General features: G+C 43.0%; 1 protein-coding gene and 1 long non-coding RNA gene across 3 annotated transcripts in view; one reads left to right on the forward strand and one right to left on the reverse strand.

Moving 5' to 3' along the window:
• Positions 1-10,338: 10,338 nt before the first annotated feature.
• On the reverse strand, positions 10,339-14,657 carry LOC102151765. The gene is made up of 3 exons (XR_005372646.1): positions 14,563-14,657; positions 12,573-12,680; positions 10,339-10,608 (listed from the first exon to the last, which is right to left on the reverse strand). It is a non-coding gene; the product is annotated as an uncharacterized LOC102151765 (long non-coding RNA).
• Positions 14,658-20,918: 6,261 nt separating this feature from the next.
• MAN1A2 (mannosidase alpha class 1A member 2) overlaps positions 20,919-21,048 on the forward strand; it is a 213,134-nt gene continuing 213,004 nt past the window's right edge. Inside the window, exon 1 of one of the 2 annotated variants that reach the window (XM_038561890.1) lies at positions 20,919-21,045. The gene's annotated coding sequence lies outside the window, so the exon portion shown is untranslated. The remainder of the gene's footprint in view (positions 21,046-21,048) is intronic. The other variant, XM_038561891.1, reaches the window with a different exon arrangement.

Here is a 21,048-nt window from a genome sequence, read left to right on the forward strand (position 1 = left end):
AAAGAGAGATGCTCAACCACTGAGCCACCCAGGTGTACCCAAGTCTATCTGCTTTCAAGGCTCTTGGACCTTCTGGAGGGAGCATGGTAGCGATGATATGGGATGATGAGGATGTGGAAAGGGGAGGAGAGAAAAAAGAAGGTTGGAGGGGAGAGGAGGAGAAGTAAGATGGAAATAGGAGGAGAAAGAAGGGGAGAGGATGGAGAAAGAAAGGAAAGGGGAAAGGGAACAGATAGAGGGGAAGGACACAGATTATAATTAAGGTGGATCTCAACACCTCCTAAGGACACCTCACATAACTCAAGAGTGGGAAATTACCAGGGTGCACTGGCCTGTGCAACTGGGCAGAGCAGGGCTGTTCTTTTGGGGGAAGTGGTGGGAGGAGTGGGTAAGGGGGAAAGGCAGGCAGGCATCCCAGCAGCTTCCCATTTGTGATGGGGCTAATTGGCCATTTTGAGATTTGCAGAGTAAATGACTACAAGAAGCCCCTACCACTTGGAAGTGCCTACTGTATCACTAGATCATGAACTGGGGACCCTGGCCTCACTGTTTATTTTCTAACTTCAATACATCATTGCTTAAATTCTCTGAGTCTCAGTTTCCCCATCTGTAAAATGGAACTAAAACTACTTGCCTACTTTCCTTATAATACCTCAGATTTCTTTCTTTTTTTAACTCAAGTACAATTAGCATATGGTGTTGTATTAGTTTCAGGTGCACAATGTAACAATCAACAGTTCTATAAATTTCTCAGCGCTCATCAAGATAAGTGTACTCTTAATCCCCATTAACATTTCACACATCTCCCTACCCACCTCCCCTCTGACAACTACCAGTTTGTTCTCTGTATTTAGGAGTCTTTTTTTTAAAAAAATATTTTGTTTATTTATTTATGACAGACACAGAGAGGGAGGCAGAGACACAGGCAGAGGGAGAAGCAGGCTCCCTGAAGGGAGCCCGATGTGGGACTTGATCCCAGGACCCTGGGATCATGCCCTGAGCCGAAGGCAGATGCTCAACCGCTGAGCCACCCAGGTGCTCCTAGGAATCTGTTTTTTTTTTTTTTTTAATCTGTCTCTTTGTTTTGTTTCTTAAATTCCACATATGAATGAAATCATATGGTATTTTTCTTTCTCTGACTTGGTTAGCATCATACACTCTAGGCCCATCCATGTTGCTGCAAATGGCAAGATTTTTTCATTTTTTATGGCTGAATAATATTCTGATGTGTGTGTGTGTGTGTGTGTGTGTGTGTATACCTCATCTTCTTTATCCATTCATCTATCAGTGGACACTTAAACTGCTTCCATATCTTGGCTATTGTAAATAATGCTACAATACACATAGAGTGCACATATATTTTTGAAGTAGTGCTTTTATTTTCTTTGAGAAATTCCCAGGAGTGGAATTACTGGATCATATGGTAATTCTATTTTTAATTTTTTAAGGAACCTCCATACTGTTCTCCACAGTGGCTGAACCAATTTGCATTCCCACCAACAGTGCATGACGGTTCTTTTTTCTCTACATCCCCACCAACACTTGTTACTTCTTGTGTCTTTGATTTTAACCATTCTACTAGGTGTGAGGTGATATCTCATTATGGTTTTGATTTACATTTCCCTGATGATTAGTGATGTTGAGCATCTTTTCATGTGCCTGTTAGCCATCTGTATGTCCTTTGGAAAAACGTCTATTCAAATCCTGCCCATTTTTTTTTTAAAGATTTTATTTACTCATGAGAGAGGGAGAGAGACCAGCAGAGGGAGAGAGAGGGAGAGGTAGTAGCAGGCTCCCTGCTGGGAGCCTGACATGGGACTCGATCCCAGGCCTCCAGGATCAGGCCCTGGGCTGAAGGTGGCGCTAAACTGCTGAGCCACCCGGGCTGCCCCCATTTTTTAATTGGATTATTTGAGGGTTTTTTTTTTGGTGTTGAGTTACACAAGTTTTTTAATATATTTTTGATATCAACCCCTTATTGGATATATCATTTGCAAATATCTTCTCCATTCAGTAGGTTGCTTTTTTGTTTTGTTGATGGTTTCCCTAACTGTGCCAAAGTTTTTCATTTAGTTTAATTTTGCTTTTGTTTCCCTTGCTAAGGGACACATGGCTAGAAAAGTGTTGCTACAACTGATGCTAAGTAGATTACTACCTATATTTTCTTCTAAGAACTTTATAGCTTCAGGTCTCACATTTAGGTCCTTAATCCATTTTGAGTTTACTATTGTGTATGGTGTAAGAATATGGCCCAGCTTCCTTCTTTTGCATGTGGCTGTCCAGTTTTCCCAACACCATTTGTTGAAGAGATTGTCTTTTTTCCATTGCATATTATTGCGTCCTTTGTTGAAGATTAATTGACCACATAGTTGTGGGTTTATCTCTGGGTTTTATGTTCTGTTCCATGAATCTATATGTCTGTTTTTGTGAAACTGTTTTGATTACTATAGCTTTGTGGTAGATCTTGAAATCTGGGATTGTGATACCAGCTTTGTTCTTCTTTTTCAAGATTGCTTTGGCTATTCAGGGTCTTTTGTGGTTCCATAGAAATTTTAGGATTATTTGTTCTAGTTCTGTGAAAAATGCTGTTGGTATTATGAGAGGGATTGCATATAGACATTTTAACAATGATGGTACTCCCGATCCATGATTAGAGAATATCTGAACATGTTTGTGTCGTCTTCAATTTCTTTCGCCAGTGTTTTATAGTTTTTGGAGTACAGATCTTTTATATGCCTGGATTATTTGTAGGTATTTCATTATTTTTGATGCAATTGTGAGTAAAATTGTTTTCTTAATTTCGCCTTCTAATACTTCATTGTTAGTGTCTGCAACAGATTTCTGTATGTTCATTTTGTATACTGTGACTTTATTGGATTAATTTATCAGTTCCAGTAGTATTGCTGGAGTCTTTAAGGCTTTCTGTAGATAGTGTCATGTCATCTGAGACAATGAAAGTTTTACTTCTTCCTGACCAATTTGGAAGCCTCTTATTTTCTTTTCTTGTCTGATTACTATGTCTAGGACTTCCAGTACTTTGTTGAATAAAAGTAGTGAGAGTGGACGTCCTTGTTTTGTTCCTGGTGTTAGAGCAAAAGCTCTCAGTTTTTCACCATTAAGTAGGAGTTTAGTTGTGGGTTTTCATATATGGCATTTAATATGTTGAAGTATGTTTCCTCTAAACCTACTTTGTTGAGAGTTTTTATCATGAATGGATGTTGTACTTTGTCAAATGCTTTTTCTGCTATTGAAATGTTCATGTGGTTTTTAACCTCTCTCTTGTTAATGTAACCTGTCAATGGACTGATTTGCCAATATTGAACCACCCTTGAACTCCATACCTGGAATAAATCCCACCCGATCTTGGTGAATGGTTTTCTTAATGTATTGCTGGATTTGGTTTGCTGATGGTTTGTTGATGATTTTTGCATGTATGGTCATCAGAGATATTGACCTGTAGTTCTCTTTTTTCTAGTGTCTTTTTCTGGTTTGAATACCACATGTTTCTTAAGTACTTACCAGATGCCAGCACTATGCTCAGTGTTCTTTTTACAGGCAGCATTATTTTTAATATTTAATAATGATCTTATGATTTAGAAAGTAAATTGTGATTATCCTTATTTTATAAATGATTACAATGAGGCTCAGCAAGGCTAAGTATCTTGCACAATGTGGTACTTTTGTTATACTTTCATTATTGGGGTACTATTGTTATTATCTGAAAGATTTTGCCTGAAAGTTTTTTGGCTCAAAGAGTAACTTGAAAAAACTTCATAGCCCATGGGGACACTGGAACCTCATGAGGAGTGAAATAGTTGTTTGAGTTCATCTAAGTATTGCCTTTTCAGATGGTATAAAAAACCCACATCGCTGGCCAGGTTTGTTCCCTGTGAGTATTGGGTTCTTGGGTAGCATCAGTGAATTTATTTAGGCATTTGAATGGTACCCTCTGAAATGTTGCCCTCTCTCCAAGGTGCCTTGCTGTAGTGGAGCGGGTCTGCCAGACAAAAAGTGGTTCAGGACTTGGATTTAAAGCTTTGAGAAAACTTTCAGAAATTCTTTTTTTAAGGGTGACGTAAACGCCCTATTACTAATATAAAATTTGATGAGCAGTAATAGGGGGCCCATATCCTGTCTCCTTTTGTGATTTCACAGCTTCCACATTATGTTTTAGAGGTTTAAATATATCACCTCTTCAGGACCCTGTAGATTTTAATTACCAAAGTAGCTACATCAGTTTTTACCGAAAGCAGAGTGACCTTATTTTATAGCTGAAACAAAGCCCAGAGCTTGGTCCCAGCAGCAAGTAGTTAATAGGTCATTCCATAAAGATTTATATATACTTTGTGGGCAGAGAAGAATTTCAAATAAGGTAAGTCAAACTATAGACTCACTTATCTTTAATCACTTTAGGCAAGTTAAGATTTACTTCAATTAGGGACTGTATTCTGGCTCGATGAAGTTTGTTTTTATGAAGACTCCAAAAAACACTGTCATTAAGCAATTTAGAGAATAGTAAATTTAGCAACGAATGTTAATGGACCTGCAGGGGAAACAAAACAACCGCGTTTCCTTTTGTTTTAGGAGGAAGAAGGTAGCTTCGCTGTGAGACTAGGGAAACAGGCAGTGTTTCATAATTGTATTTATGCACCTGATGGAAGAAAATATTCCTCCAAAGTGAAAGCAAAAATCTCAGGCAGAAATAGCTGGGTGTTGGAGGGAGGTGGGTATGTGTGTAGGAGAGGGGGAGGGGCGCTCTTCCATTATCTCTTGGGTTTAGCAATAGCAACCTAGCTTTCAGATCACTTTGTTGCTGTGCAATTCTGAAGAGAAGAAAAAAAAATCTGTGATTAAAATCCTCAATTCCTGCTTCTTTATGCTCACACCCTCTAACCTCTTTCCTCAAAAAAAAAAAAAAAAAAAAAAAAAAATTCCTTTGCCGGTGTCTTTGCTATGATCCTTCCTTATGTGGGTTTCCTCTCTGGAATAACAGCTAAATCAGGAAAAGGTCTTGGCCACAGCTCACTGCTTCAGCGACTACCTCGAGGCCAGCTGGGGACCGACAGTCTCAGACACCGGCCAGTTGCCACAGATGCAATTGCTTTGAAAAGCAGGCTCCCGTCACCACTAACCTCATGCAGAAGAAATGAAAATGGGAAACGTGGTGATATTTTATTCAGTTTCCTCTGGCTCGTTCTAGGAAACAGAACCGAGGCAACGGACGATTGGAATGAAATGAGGTTTTCTTTTTAGCAAATAAATATTCCATATGCAGAAGCAGTACAAAACATGGCTTAAAGAGTGTTCTTAAAACATTAAATGGCCATTTTTCATCTTTCTATCCGTGAGGACCTGGGGAAGAGGGGGGGTGGCGTAAATGGTTGACACTTAGAGAATGGACCTTCTTATTCTTGTATTTGAGAATAGCCTTCAAATATGCAGAAGCCTTCCAATTTATAATTTGTCATTATATTATTATTATTTTGAAAGATTTTATTTATTTATGCATGAGAGACACAGAAAGAGAGGCACCGGCAGAGGAAGAGGCAGGCTCCCTCTGGGGAACCCCATGCAGGACCTGATCCCAGGACCCCGGGATCACAATCTGAGGCAAAGACAGGCACTCAACCACTGAGCCACCCAGGCATCCCTATAATTTTGTCATTATAGATAGAAGTATCACTGAAGCATGTTTGGGACGAGAGATAAGGAAATGTGGTCATTATGATGTTTTGGGATCTCTTAAGGTTACTAGAATTTCCTGCAAGATAAGATATCCTTCATCTGCAATATGGAATGCAGAGCACCATTCCTCTTAGGGAGGGAGAGAGGGAGAGGCTGGGCCTCCACGTGGGGAAGACCCCGAGCACAAGTAGAATGGAAGTGGCAGTTTGCTACCAAATATGATCCACGTCTTGTACCCTGATGCAGTGAATACACTTCCCTAATAACCCACCTTATTCCAGGCTCCTCACTCCCCTGAGCCTTGTGCCTTCAGTCAGTGGACTTGCATCTGCCTGAGTGGCCGTGTCCCCTCCATGGGGGAGCTTGCTGGGGCCTGCAGGTTTAAAGGAGCAGAGATGTAATCCTGCCATGAAATCCCAGCATTCTCTTCACCGTGGGAAAGGCAAGGGCCAGGCTCCCTATGATTCATATGTCAGGTGAACAGCAGTAAATATTCCGGATTCATTGGACTGAGGGAGATGCTGCTTAGCTCAGGTGAGATGGGAAGTCAGGACGGGGACCAGATCTGCCAGGCCAGTGGGAGAGAAGGCTGGTGTCTCAGGTGGCAGCTCAGGGGTTTTGCACGCAGGCTATGGAGTCAGCCAGCCTGGATTCCCACGAACCAGTTGATCTCGGGGGCACTTCCAGACCTCTGCAGTTTCAACGGCAGACCTGAGTTTCCTTATTTCCAAAATGGAAATAACTATGTTCTGACAATTACAAGCGAGAACATGTACCAATTGCCTGGCATGCAGCAAACGCTCAATAAACATTAGGTATTACTGTCATCAAGAGCAAAACAGATTCATGATATGTGAAGGCCAAACCATTATGCTGTACACCTCCAACTTATACAGCGATATGTGTCAATTATATCTCAATAAAATCAAGGAAATGGAATAAATAAAAAAATTAATAACATTGTATTCTTTTTTTTCTTAAAGCAAGATACAGATTTTTCATATGGTGTCTAATGTGTGGCTGATGGTTCTTGTGTCCCAAAGCCTGGGTTCCCCGGTGAGCGGGGAGAGGGGACACATTTAGCTGGTTTTTCTGTCTTTTGCTTCCACTCTGCAAATGTTGATTTTGTGTTGGATTAATTTCTGTGTGGAGAACTGGCATGAAAGTAGGCTGAGCTCTCAGCTGGCCATTTTCTCTTTATGCTCCTGGTCTGTACAAGTTGTCTAATGAATATTAATGAATCAGTGTTAATAAATGTCTACCTGAGAGAATTGCAGAGTGGTAGCCTCTGACCTTTCATCCTGTCTCCCCTGTTTTCTGGGGTTTTGATAGTGACAATTATGGTTGTAACATCCATTTTTATTAAATAAGGAAAGAGACAAAATTAGGAAAATGAAAGGCTTGGGTGCACTTGGCTGTGCTGCTTTTTAAAAACACATATTAGCTATTAACATTAACTTTGTTCTGGGCACTGTGCCAGCCGCTTTCCTCACACTTTATCCTTTAGTCATTGCAAGAACCTCGGAGGAAGTAATGTTAGTGCTGAGGCTCAGAGAAGGCAAGTAGCCTGCTCCTGGTTGCACAGCTGCAAGTGGCATGTTTGTGGAGTGGCTGTTCTGTGTTATTCCCAGTGCCAAGTGCCAAGGACAGCCAGACAGACTCAATCCTGATCCTCACAGAGCTTCCAGCCTCCTGAGAAAGACTGATAAATAAAAAGGCCATCTTAAGTCCATGTTAAAAAAAAAATACAGGGTGTGAGGTGCCTGAGTAGCTCAGCGGTTAAGTGTCTGCCTTTGGCTCAGATCATGACCCCAGGATCCTAGGATGGAGCCTTTTGTTGAGCTCCCTGCTCGGTAGGGAGCCTGCTTCTCCCTCTCCTTCTGCCTCTTCCTCTGCTTGTGTGTGCACATGTTCTCCCTCAAATAAATAAAATCTTAAAAACAAAAATATAGGATGAAGGGTGGCAAAGGCCCCTGCTAAGGCCTAGGGGCTGAAAAGAACAAGGCATGTTGGGGGAACTTCAAGAAATTCATCAAGGTGTTAAGGGTTATTTGATAAATAAAGGCATAGGCAGAGGACTGGGGGCTCTCAGGGAAGGGGCCCACTAGAGTTAGACTGATTTTGAGTTGATTTGACAAATGGTGTTGTCAGACTCTGGCGTTTCCCCCAAGGTAGTAATAATAGGCTCTATTATAGGATGATAATGTTTCTTTTCTCTATTAGGATTTTCCCAAAAAGGGGAGGACTCAAGGTTTCTCCGGGCTTGTTCTATGTTCTTATGTCTTGATACAAGCTGAGGGGCAGCCCTGACTGGGTCATAGCACATCGCATTCACTAAAGAAATAATCAAAACAAGACACAGCATGTGCATGTGGACTCAGTGCAAAGTCCTGCTGTCTCAGCAGGTCTTGGGGGTGGAGGGGGAGTACGCAAAACATCTCTACTGAATAACACCCATTGATCCTGTATGCCTAATGCTTTGCACCAGGCTGTGCTTCTCAGCTGCACAGGTACAAACTCAGAGTCTCTGAAGTGACTCTATAAGATAGGAACAATTACTCCTAATGCTTCAGATGGGGACACTGAGGCACAGGGAGCTTAAATAGGTTAAGACACCCAGACTTACACAACGAGTAGGTGCCAGAGCCAGTATTTAAACTTGAGGCGGATGGCCCTAGAGTCTGTGCTCTCATTTCCGATATTTACCCCCTCCTCTCTCCAAATGTTGGAATTGTAATCAACTTGCCAAAAGCTCATGAAATCATCTATGCAAATTATAGAAGACAAGCCATAGTTCCTTTCTTTGGCAGTATATGAATTAAAACCATTTATGGGCAATCTCATGGATAAATCTACCACCACCCACACCCGCCCCCAGTGCTTTTGACTCATCACCTCTATACCTTCGCCAAACAACCAGACGTTGTAAAACTCATTACCTCCAATGGAACAGTAAGTGAAAACGTCCTCCTGGAACCTTGTAGGTGTTTTTTTGTTTTGTTTTGTTTTTGTTGTTGTTGTTGTTGTTGTTTTACCTGAGCCTGAATCGTGGTTCCTCCTTAGAGAGCCGTGGTGACACCGTAGCAGCCTTTTGCAAAGCACCTTAGGGTTCATTACATGACTACATCCTACCCCAGGAGATTCTAATTTAATGGCTCATGGAAGGGGCTGGGGCACACAGATTTGTAACAATACTCTGGGGGCACCTGGGTGCCTCAGTTGGTTAAGCATCTGCCTTCAACTCAGGTCATGATCCCGGGGTCCTGGGTTCAAGCCTCACATCCTGCTCCCTGCTCTGCAGAGAGTCTGCTTCTCCCTTTGTCCCCTACCTCCACCCCACTGTGCTCTCTCTCAAATAAATAAATAAAATCTTAAAAAAAAAAAGAAACAACCCTCCATAGGTGATTATAATATACAGCTAGAATTGAGAACCACTGGAATTAATTAATCAGATGTACGGCATTTGTCTGGTTAACAGGGAAAGGTGAAGAATGCTTGACATCAGTGATGATGATGATGATGATGATGATGATAGATTAAATTAGTTGAATGAAGGAATGAATGAATGAATAAAGTGATGATTCCACAAAACCTTGGAATGTAAATACTCCCAGACTATTTGGCTATTTCATTAGAAATAAATATAGTTCCTTGCGTTTGCAAACGATGGTCACATCAAGAGACCATTTCTGTTATGGAAAGTGACAACCTCAGATGACCTCTGTGTCCCTTACCCATAATTGACTTGCAGGTTTGTGCCCTCTAGTGCATCTTCTTTCCAGGTTTTATTCATATTGCTCCCCAGCGTTCTTTTCTCTATATTTATGCAGTACTGAGTTCAACTGCTTACCTTGGGGTAAGTGGGTTACTCCCTAGCCCTACTTTTCACCTGTATGAGGAATTTCTGCTTCTCCTGTTATATCAGCCTGAGGGACCCCACCACCCCAGAAATGATGTGGCTCTCATGTTCTCTCATGTTCCCCACTGCCTACAGGAATCACTGGCAGAGAGTTCAGGCAGGAGAGAAGTTTAGTTTAGATGCAGAGAATGACTTCGTATGAAAACAGACATAAAATAATATAGTGTGTTGTGGGGACACTCTGGATATTTTGCTGAAAAATGAGAGAAAACACTAAAGGCTTTTCCAGGTTCCTTGCTGTTAGGTCATTGTAATGATTAACATCGCTACTGTGGAAATCATACAATTCCTTTTTTTTTCCTGTTGGGTGCTGATTCTATCTTCAAATCTTCATGAATCTTTCTGTGCAGTATGTATAATTCTCGAGCATTATTCTTATCTACTGGCATATCAGTTCCTCCCTCCCTGCCCCTTCCCTCCTTCCTTCTTTACTTCCTTTCCATCCTTATCCTTCCTTCCTTCCATGCATATGTTTCCAGGAAGTACAAAAACTGGAGAAAAAACATACCACCAACATGAGAACGAGGACAAAAACCCCTCGTGTTTAACATATCTGGCTCAACTGGAAATGCAAACTATAATTGTATTGCCATGTCCTAATTTTTTCCATGCCATTTAAAACTAACAAGTAGTTTTGATTTTGCAAAATATCAGAAAAGTGTAGTGCACCAGCTCTTTCAGCTTAATATTTTTTTTTATTTATGATAGTCACAGAGAGAGAGGCAGAGACATAGGCCGAGGGAGAGGCAGGCTCCATGCACCGGGAGCCCAATGTGGGATTCAATCCCGGGTCTCCAGGATCGCGCCCTGGGCCAAAGGCAGGCGCCAAACCGCTGCGCCACCCAGGGATCCCTCTTTCAGCTTACATGATAGAGAAGAAGATCCCAACAGCATTGTGATAGCAGGACTTCTGTGATTTTAGCATTTCTCCATGAAGGGAGAGGTGTCCATATAGCCCGATGGCAACCAAATCATGCTGTAAGTTGAGCGGTATACCAGCTGACCTGAAAAGATAAGAGACCACTTCATTGTTTTGTTTGTGCTGTCCCTAAATGCAGAGGGCTGCAGCTGAAGAAGTAATATGGTCTCAAGTGAAATTATCCGATAATGGCTTGTAATAAACTGCAGCCTCCATGTGTGAAATTTAATGTTATATTTGCCCTCAAATAAATAAAGTGTTAACTTTAAAAATCAGACACAAAAAAAGGTTTTATCTTTTCAAAACACATCCTTGCCATCATTTAAGAGGCTATACCAGAGTCATGCATCTCACTATGGCTCTATTACAACCGGGAAGCTTCCAGTGTGCAGACGCCCAGACGGATTCCCTGTAGGGCTCCAAAGGGTTTCTTGGCTGTTGGAGCAGACCTGTTGTGGATTACAGACTCCGACTTTACTCCATGTGTTAGAATACTAGTCTGAAATTGTACATCACGTTTGGAACTTTAAAATTAAATCTCATTTGCCTTTTAGAATGGCTGTAAATACAAAACCTTAAAATTCATAATTGGAAATCTGTAAGTCTTTTAAACCTTTTTCATGCTTGAAGCTACTAAATTGCCTTTACAATAACAGCTCCTTAATTTTCAGCATTTATAAGTAACTTCAGTTTGGTTGTATAATATGTGGACCCCTCCCAACTCAGTCAACGCAAAAATCATTGTTCTGGGAAGGATAGACACACATTGTAAATTCAAACATTAGTTTAAGGTAATTAATAACAACCAGGAAAAGGAAAGGAGTTATGTGCCATGAAACCTATAACTCTGTAGGAATTCACATAGGTCAACATATTGGATTTACTTGTTTTAATATCAGCTATGCACTAAGGAAAGCCATGACTGCTTTACCACTTCAATACTTAGGTATTGAAAACCATTATGTATAGAAAAGTGGAGAAATCTGCAATAAAAATATAAATAATCTTAAATGATATTATCATGTGGAAATGATTATTTAGAATATAAGCCCGTTTTTCTGGTATTGTTAAAGTGTCATTTTCCTCCAGATTATTGAAACATTCCCTAAGCACCAATAGTTAAAAGTAGAATAGTTTTTTTTAAAGATTTTATTTATTTATTCATGAGACACACACACACACACACAGAGAGAGAGAGAGAGAGAGAGAGAGAGAGAGAGGCAAAGACACAGGCAGAGGGAGAAGCAGGCTCCATGCAAGGAACCTGATGTGGGACTTGATCCCGTGTCTCCAGGATCATGCCCTGGGCTGGAGGCAGCGCTAAAACCCTGAGCCACCCAGGCTGCCCAAAAGTAGAATAGTTTTTGATAGACATCATTTAAAATTGATTTGCATACTCCTATATTGAATATAACTTTTTTTTTTTTTTTTAAGTAGGCTCCATGTCCAGCATGGAGCCCAATGCAGGGTTTCAATCCACGACCCCGAGATCAAGACCCAAGCTGAGATCACAAGTTGGGCGCATAACTGACTGAGCTACCCAGGCACCCTGGATATAATTGAACTTTTTAACGAATCAGTTTGAATGTCAAACTTGAGGGGCTGGATGTTAAGCGGTATAATCAGAAACAAGGAAATAATATTTTCTCCCTGCACACAAAAACCTCCTTTTCTTTTTCAGTGCTATGCATCAAGTTTTCTAGGGCAGGTTTATGGATGCTATCTTTAATTCCTACCCCTGCCATCCAAGCAACTATGCTATCTGAACGCTTCTTGTTCTTCACCAACGCCACTACTGATGTACAGGCCATTAATATCTCTTGGCTGGATGTTAGGAGGAGTTTTCTAAATGGTCTTCCTGCCTTTATGTCGTCTGACCACCCTAAAGTCCACTCTTCATTTTATAGCCAGAGTGATCCTTCTAAAAATGCACATCTGATCTAATTCCCCAGCTTAAAACCCTTTAATGGCTTCCTATGGCTCTCAGAATAAAACCCAACTCCTTAGTGTGGCCTCCTTAGAGGCCCTTCATGATACGATCTCTATTACCTCTGTTTTTTGTCTGCTTGATGTAGCTGTGTCTGATAGATCGTTAAAATCTCCCACTCAGACAGCGGGCTTGTCAATTTCTCTTTGTAATCCTGGTGGTTTTGCTTTCTGTAATTGAAAGTTATGTTATTAGGTACATTCAGCTTCTTGGTAGTGGCCCTCTTTATTTCATTTGGTTTAAAAGAACTTTTTTTTTTTTTTTTTTGCCTGATATTAACAATGCTTCATCAGCTTTCTTTTTTGACAGCATTTTGATAATTTATCTTTTTAATCCTTTTATGTCCAGTATTTCTGTGGTTTAGTTTGTGTGTCATTTGCTGGCATTATATACTTGATAGTTATTTTAAGCCAATCTGATAATCCGTCTCTTAATAAGTCATTTAAATCTGTTTAGTTATTATACTCATTGATACATTTGTGTTTAATTTTACAATTCCATTTTGTGTGTGTGCTTTGTGTGTCATGCTTTCCTTTCCTTTTTTTTCTCCTCCTCTGCCTTCTATTCAATGATCAGTTATCTATATTGAATTTCCCCACCCCATGGCCACTCTTTTCTCTCTGCAGGTTTGGAAGCTTTAGATATTTTTATTAATATAAAATATCCTATAGACAAAACATTCAGACAGTCATTATTTCTACACATCTCCCAAGCATGACAAAGGACTTAGCATGCTTTAGCCATCCATTGTACGTTTCTTTTATTCTTGTCCTTTTTTTTAAACACTAAAGTAGTTATTTTTAATTTTACCATCACATTTTATTAATTCCCTTCCTCACCAGTGTCTTGTATCCTTTGCTTTCTCTCTGGGCTTATTTTTCTTATTGGGAAAGGATGTTCTTCAGTAGTTTTTCTGGTGTAGATCTGTAGGTGGTAAATGCTGTTAAAATGTCTTTGTTTTGACCTTTGCCTTAAATGGAAATCAAATTCTTACTTGATAGTGTTCCATTCAACTTTTAAGATATTCAGCTGTTGGAAGCCTGGGTGGCTCAGTGGTTGAGCATCTGCCTTTGGCTCAGGTCATGATTCCATGGTCGTGATCCCCGCATGGAGCCTGCTTCTCCCTCTGCCTGTGTCTCTGCCTCTCTCTCTGTGTCTCTCATGAATAAATGAATAAAATCTTAAAAAAAAAAAAGATATTCAGTTGTCTTCCTGTTTCTGTTGTCGTTTTTGAGAACTCTAGTTATGGTCTCTTTGTAGATAACCGATGTTTTCCCTTTGGTAACTTGAGAGATTTTATCTTCATCATTATGGCCCTGTAGTTTCACTATAATGCCATCGAAGTATGAGTTTACTTTTATTTATCTTGCTTGCTACACAATGTATTCTGATGTTTTGATTAGAAAACCTTCAGTCATTTCTTCTTCTTTTTTTAAGTAGAGTTTCTCCAGGCCATCCTTCAGATTTTCCTTCTGGAACTCCTATTAGACATATGTTGGAGCCACTCCATGGAAACCTCATGAATCTTAAACTTTTTTGCTCACATTTTAAAATCTCTTTATTTTTCTATACTGTGTTCTGGGTGAATTATTCAGTACATCCCTTTAATTCATCACTTTTACTCTCCAACTTTGGCTGGCTCCAGACTTAATACTGTCTATTGATTTTCTTGTTTCAGTGACCATATTTTTATTTTTAAGATTTCTAGTAGATCTTTTTCACATTTGTCTATTATTTATTCAGCTTGTATTTGTTCCCTAACTTCCTGTCCTTTTAAAATGTCCCTAATTTATTGTCATCTATCAGTTGAGAGTGCAAAAATATTAACTTAAAAATCTGTCCATTTCATAGAATTAATTTTATCTGCAGTAAATTCTTCATGCTCTGAGTGTTCATTCTGTTGGTCATCTTTCTTAGTATTAGGTAACAATATGTGTTTGGAACTTGGTGGTAGGGCTCGTTTTGAGTGGGAAGTTTTCACTTGCTGTGTTTTGTTTTAGTTTAGTGTTGGGTTTTGGTTTCTTTTTCCCCTCTCACATATTCCGTGCTCACCCCTTTATGTTGAGTGATTTTCATTTCCATCTGCCTCCCTGGATCTCCATTCTAGAATCCAGTCGCATGTTGGCATTCTGATGCTTCAACCTCACAATGATAGTGGGGATATTCCAGAACCAGTCACTTGGCCAGCTGCTTGGCTTAGTTCCTGATTTCAAGGCTGTGTCTTTGTCTTTCTGCTTCCCCAGGCAGTGGGGTGGTAGCAGTTTATTTTCAGCCTCCTTTCATGAGCTCCTGACTTCAAGAACCAAGCCTGGTTCCTGTCCTCCACCTTATCTGGAGCATCTTTAGTTCCTGTCACCTTGCAGGAGACAAAAATCCTGGTTTTCAAACCTGAGACCCCAGTAGGCCTGTGGCTTCAGACCAGCTTCAGGCCCTTTATTCCATTTCTGATCTATGAAAAGGGTTATTTGTTTTTGAGCCTGGTTGTATCTTTTTGGTTTTCTCTTCCTGTATTTTAATTATCATTACTATTTGTGTGGAGTAAAGGGAACAAATCCAAGCATGACCTTACTATATCAACAACTTGAGCAGAAATTCTTCTATGTTTACCTCTCTGGCTTTATCTCTCACCAGTCCTTCCCCCTACAATGTATGTTCTAGCCATAATTAATTACTTTAGAGGATCAATAAATTCCAGGCTCTTTCGCCCCATCCCACCCTGAATTTTGGATGAAATAAGACACACAGGATAGACGAAGTGGAGATTTTTAAAAATGCCAGCTTTATTACAGATAAGCTAATAAAGAACAGCATTCTGGATCTGTAGCCCAAAATGGCTTGCTGACATTCTGTGCCAGTTCTTAATCCCCACAGAATTTAGCCTCAGTAGAGCCTATCAAAGGTGAAGGTTGATTCTGCAGAGCAAGATCTTGTTTACCCAAGATCATTGTCCGTACTGCTCTGGGGCAGAAAGGGAAGGAGAGAATGAATCCTCTGTAATTGGGGTCTTTTAATAGATTAGCTTTGCCCAGTCAAGACAAGGAGCCTTGAATGTAATGGTACTCACCAAACAAGAAACTCACTCCTGAGGGTGAAGGATAGTGGGATAAGGAGCCAAAAGTCATATTCTAATGGAACACCCTCCTATCTACCCCCTGGAAAAATGGAGCGAGGGAAAAGAGGTGTCCCTAACACACGCCATGCTTTCTCCTTCCTCCAAGTCTCTTCTTTCACCTGCCAACTCCTTCTCATCTGGATGCCTATACTAAAAACCATAGTTAATATTGACTGAATCCCCACTATGGGGAAGTACAACCCTATAAAGTATGCATTTTTATCTTAATCTTATGGATGAAGAAACTAAGCCCAAGGACGGATTCCAATGTTTCCAGGGTCACACAGGTAGATGGCAGAGACAGGATTAATTCCAGAGCCTTTTCATGATATGCAGCCGCCCTCTAAATTTTATTCACCTATGGATATTTAGAACACAGTATACCATCTGTAGAGAGTGTATGCTCAATAATATTTAATGAATGAACATATAAATCAATGAAACATATTCTCAAGTTAACTGCCTTGAGTGGATTAAAAAAAACTTTAATACGAGGATTTATAAACAATGATTAACTTCCTTTCACATTGGACTGCTTTTTATAAAGGTGGATGTGAGCATCCATTGGAAGGTTCCTGTAGGGGCTGCTAAGCTCTGCTGTCACTAGTGTCCAGCCCTTTCAATTATAGGTCTTCTCCTCCAGCCGCTCAAGAGACAGTTGTTCTCTCTTGGTTCTATCCCACTTTGCCCTGGTCCCAAGCCCGTTGGTCATCTGAAAGAGTGGTTCTTTACTTTAGTAAAACTACTGATGCTTCTTCATATTCTACCAGCATCCAGAGCACCTCCATGCAGACATATTGTGTATCATTCAAGATTCTTTACGTGGCAAGCTATAAAAACTAATTCTGATGAAAAAGGAAATGTATAGGCTTGTGTAACTGAGAAGTTCAAAGGATGAACTAGTCTTGGATATGGCTGGATTCAGGGCAAAAGTAATTTGTATGAGCCCAATGAAGCTTAAGCTTCTAGGTTCCTTCTTGCTTGGCCCTGTCTTGGGCTGTGGGAGAGGCCCCAGAAATCTGTTTACATAGTAATAGGTTTTTCTAAAATTTTAATTTTTCACTTTTTCAGTTTGAGAGTATTGGGCGATTAGGAATAGGCAGCTGTTTACTGGAAGAGTAAGAAAGGAAGGGCTCTGGATAAGTGATGGGGAAAAAGCAGCAAAGGGGTTCCTGTGAGTACTCTGTTCCCCAAGTTAGAACACCACCCTTCTCTCTTCCTAGTTAATTAAAGGCTCAGTCCAGGTGACACTTGATTTAGGAACCTTCCCAGCACACTCCCAATCTCTTTCCCCTCACTCTGGTGCCCTTTTAGTGTTTCCCATGAACCCCTGGGGCTTTATTCTAACAGCATTCTCTCCGCCCCTGCATTTGTAATTGTCAGTATTCAGCTATCTCCCCACACCAGACTGTGAGCTGATTGAAATAGGGATTCTGACTTATTTTTCCAAATCTCCAGCACCTCCTATGGTATGTTGCATAGTAGTCCTTCAACAAAGGTGTCTTTTATGAGCAAATGAACCTCAAAGACTTTGGTTCAGTGAGACACCTGAAGATTCGTGTCTTTCTTGATTTTCATAGAGCTAACTTGAGAGTTTCATAACATTGAACTTCAGTTTGTCCCTGCCCTCTGAGGAAGAAAGCTTCATAGAAAAATGTGAAAACAGAAAGAATAGGGCCAAAGCCTGGTTCTCTATGCATTTAGTGGTCATGTCTGATAATTTCTCCTCTAACATCTTTCTTGGATATTTGGGAACCAGTTGAAACTAAGAAGGAACGGGCTATGTAAGTAAATCAAAAGCCTCTTTTTGCGTATCAGGTATGTATGTATATTTTTCTCTAGAATGTAACTTCAATTTTACTGAAAACAGAGTTAGATGGCATATATGTGTGTGTGTGGGTATAATACATGTTAAAATTATTTTGATGATGAAAAGTTAACATATGATTGAACAAATTTAAATAACGTTTACACTGTAATATGTAAGTGGGTCTCAGTAATGGTTCCATAAATCCAAAATATGTAGGAGCAAATTTTGCTTTGTTAGGAATTTAATAAGTCATATTTACTGAAATATCAATGAATGTATATGGATTTGTAAAAGAGAAATCACTGCTTTATCTGCCACTTTGGAATCTTGAATAAAGCATAACTACTCTTTGAAAATGAGATATTCTCTTTGCATTCTCTAGAATGAGATCTTTCCATATATATATTTCATGTACTCTCTTTCTGTTGATTGCTCCCAGATGTGTTTTCACCTTGTTACAACTGAGTCTACCTATTTGAAATCTGACCTCAACTTTCTCAAGTACCAGTTTCTTTAACATTATTTATTTATTTATTTATTTAATAATAAAAGTAACACGAACTGAACACATGGGGAAAATCAAATGTAATACCAACATCTTAACAGGTATACTTCTTTTTCAAATCTTCCCTTTTAATCTTTTATATGCATATTTCTATAAACTTGTAATCATAATTTATGAATACATTTGCAACGTGCTTTAAAAAACCCCAACAAAATACTGCTGATTCTTTCACAACTTATTTAAAAGGGACCTAGTCTCTAGAAGAGAATGCACACACATACTAAGTATATATATGTAATTTTTTTTTACACATTACTTTTTGGTGCTTGTTTAGGATTATAATAAAATAACTGCTAGCATCGTCAATGGCTTTAGAATTGCAGACTGTGTTTGGAAATTTACAATAACCTCAAATTTAAATAATGATGTTTTTACTCTTGTGAAGGAAAAATGAATTTTGCAGAAAGGCGAAGGCTAGAAAGAAGGGGCACATATAAGCCTTTTCCGAAGGCTATGAGGTTGAGCCTGTGGAAGTCACACTAGGTTACAGCAGGTTTCCTAGGATTGATCTCTCTGTGGTTAATGATTTGGTGTCAACTTAGATATTTACTTTTCCAGACTCACATAACTTGCTATGTCATTCACAGCTCAATATTTATTTCCCCTCATCTTTTCATGGAAAATAATGACCTCACCAGTAGGAAACCCATGTTTCTTCTCCTTTGGCTTCCAGAGAAGCTCAGCATTAGAAACTTATTCATAAATTTGGCACATTTATAGACACTTCTGGAAGGGAGGGCCTCTTTTTTTTTTTTTTTTAAAGAATTATTTATTTTTTTCATGAGAGACACACCCACAGAGGTACAGAGACAGGCAAAGCTCCAGGCAAGGAACCCAACACGGGACTAGATCCTGGGTCCCTAGGATCACACCCTGGGCTGAAGGCAGAGCTAAACCGCTGTTTCTGAAACTAACCACTCTTCACAAGTGTCCAACACAAAAAACCCCACTTCGGATTCAGCACACTTTACCGCCAGCATGACTGGGTCAACTCGTGAGAGGTGGCCCTCCCTTAATATTTTCATCTCTGATTTGGTGAAGCATGGTGAACGACAATGACTTCTTTTGTCCTATGGTAGGTAGGTAGATATGCAGAGCTTCTGAAAATAGTGCAGACTGGAATGTGCTTTGAGTTGTGCCAATGAGCATGAAGATTTTTTTTTTTTTTGCTTGATTTTTTTGAGCTAAGACTTCATTTTTCTCCCCTGGCATTTAAGGGCCTCCTCCCCCACCCACATCCTTAGCCATCAGTAAGGATGCATTGGGAGAATGACAACTTATTTTGATATTAGAATAATCCTCAACGTGGAAGCTGCAAGACACCATATATATATATATATATATATGCATGTATATATAATTTTTTTTGGACTTTTATCACAACATGGCTCTTTTCAATATTTATAGATGAAGGAACGGACTCGATTGCGTCTAGGCCTGGATTGAGACACTATCGCCCCTTTGGGTTTCAGCACCTTCGGGCTCATCCTTGTCTTTAACGGGAGTGGTGGTGTGAGGGTGAGGAGACGACGGGAAGGGCTCGAGGAGGCTGCTCCAGGCAGGGCCACGAGGGCTGGTGCCACGCGGGCCTCGGAAGCCCCCGGAGAGGGCGCGGCCGCCATTTTTAGCACAGAGCGGGGCGGGCCTGTGGTCGACGCTCCCAGGGATGCTCGCCCGGGCGCCCAGCGGCGTGCACGCGGCTGCACGGAACACGCCCGAGCAGAGGCGAGGCGAGGCGAGGCGAGGCGAGGCGAGGGCGGCGCGGCCGTGGCGCTCTGGGGACCGAGCGTGTCCCGCGGAGGCGGAGGCGGAGGCGGAGGCGCCCACCCAGCAGGGCTCGAGGCCAGAGCCGGGTCACTGAGCGGCGCCTCAACTGCGGCGAGGCCTTCGCGCCCCGGGCCCGCCCCCGCCCCCCAGGCCCGGGTCCACGCCGCTAACTGGCGCTGGCAGCGGCCGAGCCGGCTGCGGGGAGCTGGGGGCGCCCCGGGGGGCGGCGGAGCCCACAGCGGCGCGAGGCCGGAGCGCGGGCCGGGCGGGCGGGGCGGGGCGGGGCCGCGAGCGTGCGCGCGCACCTCACCCTCGGCGCCCGGGGACGCCCACTGGCGGGTCGGGGCGCAGGCCGGCCCGCGCCACCCGCCCCCGCCCCCGCCCGCTTCCCCGGCCCCGTGCAGGCTGCGCGCAACGGGCGTCGGCCCTCGGCGGTGTGCGCCCGGCGGGCCTGGGAGGCAGGGGCCGAGCGCCGAGGACCGGGCCGCAGCCCCGCGCCGCCTCTCCCGCACCCGCCTCTCCCGCGCCCGCCGCTGAGGGCGACCCGAGGCGGCGCCGAGGAGGCCCCCGCGCAGGCCGGCGGGGCCGGGGCCGGGTCCGGGGCCGCCGCCGACCTCTGCCCGGCCGAGGCGCGGCCGCTCCTGCGCTCCCGGGGCCGCCGCCGCCGCCGCCGCCGCCGCCGCCGCCGCCCCCTCAGCGCCGAGCGAGGAATGAGCAGGCGCCTGCCCCGGGCTCTCGGGCCGCGGGGCCGCGGCTCGGCTTCTTCCCACGCCTCGGAGCCGCGGGGGCCGGGCCGCCGAGGCGGGGCGCGGCGGGGTCAGCGGCGGCCGCGTCCGGGCGGCGGGCGGCGGGGTTAGCTCCGGCGGCGGCGGGAGGAGGAGCCGGGCGGGGGCGGCCGCCGCGCCTCCGCTCCCCTCCCCTCCCCTCCCCTCCCCTCCCCCCGCACACGCCGGGGCTTCTCAGTGGCCGCGCGAGGAGGAAGTTCCGCTCCCCGCCAGACCCGTGCGCTAGCAACAGCGGCGGCGGCTGCGAGGGCGCAGGCTGTCGGGGCGCGGATGCCCTTCGCGCCGGCCGTCGGGGGGGCGACGGCGGAACGGAGCCCGGAGCCCGAGCCGGAGCCGGAGCCGGAGCCCGAGCCGGAGCCCGGAGCCGGGGGGGCGGCGTCGGCGGGCGCGGGCGCGGGCGAGCGAGGGCCCCTTCCCGGAGCTGGCCCGGCGCCGCGGCTTCGCCTTCCCGGCGGGGCGGGAGACCTGCCTCCTTCCCTGCTGGCCGCCTGCCGAGGTA

The sequence above is a fragment of the Canis lupus genome, chromosome 17, assembly GCF_011100685.1.
Source record: "Canis lupus familiaris isolate Mischka breed German Shepherd chromosome 17, alternate assembly UU_Cfam_GSD_1.0, whole genome shotgun sequence".
In the NCBI taxonomy this organism is placed as follows: domain Eukaryota; kingdom Metazoa; phylum Chordata; class Mammalia; order Carnivora; family Canidae; genus Canis; species Canis lupus.